Here is a 281-nt window from a genome sequence, read left to right on the forward strand (position 1 = left end):
TTTTACCAATGAGAGTATGCACTTGACAACATAATTTTCTTTTATCAACCATTACATATGCCCATTACAAAGTCATTTCTTATGACAGCCATTTTCTTTATAAGTAAATACAAAATCTAGATATGATTTAGGCTGAGGATGAAGTTTTAAAATAAAATATTGTTGGTATGGAAAATATGATAATACTTTTTGCTGAATTTCACAAAGGGAATATTTATACTTTAGCTATTCTTAGGACTTCATGTCATATACTCCAGTATTTTTTTTTTTTTTTTTTTTTT

Source organism: Cebus imitator, unplaced genomic scaffold (genome assembly GCF_001604975.1).
Source record: "Cebus imitator isolate Cc_AM_T3 unplaced genomic scaffold, Cebus_imitator-1.0 Scaffold218, whole genome shotgun sequence".
Taxonomy (NCBI): Eukaryota; Metazoa; Chordata; class Mammalia; order Primates; family Cebidae; genus Cebus; species Cebus imitator.